We start from the raw sequence: 3,320 nt of genomic DNA, 5'->3' as shown, positions 1-3,320 counted from the left end.
ATAGATAATAATATCTTAAAAAAATACTAATAAAATCATTCCTTAGTAATTCTAGAAAATATTTATTTTATTAATTGTTTAGGCCTTGTTGGATTAATGTTATTTAAAAAATATGATCGGTGTTGATTTTTGGAGGTATAATTTTTTTATTTTATAAAATGACTTAATAAAGTATTAGTATATAATGATAAAATAATAATTATTAAGTATCAAATTACTAAAATACTGCAATTGAAAATACTTCATATTCTCTTAGTTTAATTTTACAAATAATTTGATAAACCTATTTTGTTGCCCCCACATGGATAGAAACATAAATTTCAAAAGGAATGAAACCGCACTTACTAATGTTGGTTATATAGTGATTGGTATTTGCATGGCTTGTAATTTTGGAACTTAGAGGTATTAGGTTTCAAATTATAGAAGTATTATGTTAGAGAATATTTAATTTCTACCTATTATCTTGCCTAGTTGATCTATTATTTTCAAAAGTAGTATTATAAACTTAATTTGTTATTTTTTGTTTCAATTACAAACACGAAGAATATTTTGAAAAATATAAGGTGATATCACTTAATTAAAGTTGGCTCTATAGTATTTGATTTTGTGTTAAAGTATTATAACACTATGGTTGAGAATACTTCATTTTTGCATATTCTCGTTCTTAGTTGTTTTAGTCTTTAAAATAATTTAATAAACATATTGTGTAACAAATTTCAAAAAGAATGAAAACAATATAATTTACTAATGTTGGTTTATAGTGATTGGTATTTACATGCCTTGTGATTTTGGATTTTAAAAAAGTATTAAGTTTCAAATGATAGAAGTTTATTATGTTAAAGAATACTTCATTTCTACATATTTTCTTGACTAGTTGGTCTATCTTCTCAAAAAGTAATATTATAAATCTATTTAGTCGTCTTTTATGAGTATAGACACAAAAAGAACATTTCAAAAACATGGGGAGATATAACTTAAAAGGTTGACTCGATAGTATTTGATTTTGTGCTTAAGTATCAAATTATCTTAGCTGTGTTTGAGAATACTTCATTTCTGTATATTATTTTACCAAGTTGTTTTAGTTATTAAAAATAATTTGATAAGTCTATTTGTTTTACCTTTATGGATAAAACCACAAAGAAAAGTTCAAAATAAATTGGGGCAATTTACTAATGTTATTTGTCTAGTTATGAGATTTTCGTGGCTTTTGTGACTTTCGATTTGTGACTTAAAAATATAATCAAGCTTACAATTATAGAAATACTATGTTTGAGAATACTTCATTTCATTTATGCATATTCTCATAATAGTTGACCCTTATGGATAAAACCACAAAGAAATGTTTAAAAAAAATTGGGGAATTTTAATAATGTTAGTTGTCTAGTTATGAGATTTTCGTGGCTTTCGATTTGTGACTTGAGAAATATAATCAAGTTTTTAATTAAAATAACAATATGTTTGAGAATACTTCATTTCATATATGCATATTCTCATAATAGTTGACCCTTATAGATAAAACCACAAAGAAAAATTCAAAAGAAATTAGGGCATTTTACTAATGTTAGTTGTCTAGTTATGAGATTTTCGTGGCTATCGATTTGAGACTTGAGAAATATAATCAAGTTTGTAATTAAAGAAACACTATGTTTGAGAATACTTCATTTCATATATGCATATTCTCATAATATTTGACCCTTATGGATAAAACTACAAAGAAAAGTTCAAAAGAAATTGGGGTATTTTACTAAGGTTAGTTGTCTAGTTATGAGATTTTCGTGGCTTTCGATTTGTGAATTGAGAAATATAATCAAACTTGAAATTAAAGAAACACTATGTTTGAGAATACTTCATTTCATTTATGCATATTCTCATACTAGTTGACCCTTATGGATAAACCACAAAGAAAAAGTTCAAAAGAAATTGGAGCATTTTACTAATGTTAGTTGTCTAGTTATGAGATTTTCGTGACTTTTGATTTGTGACTTAACAAATATAATCAAGTTTGCAATTAAAAAACATTATGTTTGAGAATACTTCATTTAATTTATGCATATTATTAGACTAGTTGACTCCTATTGATAAAACCACAAAGAAAAAGTTCAAAAGAAATTGGGGGCATTTTACTAATGTTAGTTGTCTAGTTATGAGATTTTCGTGGCTTTCGATTTGTGACTTGAGAAATATAATTAAACTTCCAATTTAAGAAACACTATGTTTGAGAATACTTTATTTCATTTATGCATATTTTCAAATTAAAACCACAAAAAAAGTTCAAAAAGAATTGAAGCATTTTACTAATGTTTGTTGTGTAGTTATGAGATTTTCGTGGCTTTCGATTTGTGACTTGAGAAATATAATCAAGCTTGCAATTAAAGAAACACTATGTTTGAGAATACTTTATTTAATTTATGCATATTCTCAGACTAGTTAACCCTTATGGATAAAACCACAAAGAAAAGTTCTAAAGGAATTGGGGCATTTTACTAATGTTAGTTTTTATTTATGAGACTTTCGTACTTTCGATTTGTGACTTGAGAAATATAATCAAGTTTACAAATAAAGAAACACTATGTTTAAGAATACTTCATTTAATTTATGGGCAATTTACTAATGTTAGTTCTCTAGTTATGAGGTTTCGTGGCTTTCGATTTGTGACTGGGGAAATATAATCAAGCTTGAAATTAAAGAAACACTATGTTTGAGAATACTTCATTTAATTTATGCATATTCTCAGACTAGTTGACCCTTATGAATAATACCACAAAGAAAAGTTCAAAAGAAATTGGGGCAATTTACTAATGTTAGTTGTCTAGTTATGAGATTTTTGTGGTTTTCGATTTGTGACTTGAGAAATATAATCAAGCTTGCAATTAAAGAAACACTATGTTTGAGAATACTTTATTTCATTTATGCATATTCTCAGATTAGTTGATCTACTTTTTTATAATTAATTTGTTAAGCCTGTTTTGTTGTCTGGTAAGGTTACAAACATAAAGAATATTTTGAAAATTTTGAGGCAATGTCACTTAATTAAGTGGTTCTATAATATTGAGATTTTATGATTTTGAATTTGTGAAATATATAAAATATCAAATGATTTACTCTTTGTTTATTATAAGGAAATATCACTTAAATTGTGATTGGACTTAAAAAATATTAAGTATTAAATGATTAAATTACTACGGTTGAGGATACTTTATATCTGCATATTTTTGTTTTAGTCGCTTTAGTCGCTTTAGTCTTAAAAGTAATATAATTAACATATTTTGTTGCTCCGCGTGAATAGAAACACAAAAGTAAAAAAGAATGAGAATAATATC

The sequence above is a fragment of the Impatiens glandulifera genome, chromosome 1 (assembly GCF_907164915.1).
Source record: "Impatiens glandulifera chromosome 1, dImpGla2.1, whole genome shotgun sequence".
NCBI classification, from domain to species: Eukaryota; Viridiplantae; Streptophyta; class Magnoliopsida; order Ericales; family Balsaminaceae; genus Impatiens; species Impatiens glandulifera.
Note: the sequence above shows the minus strand (reverse complement) of the source record.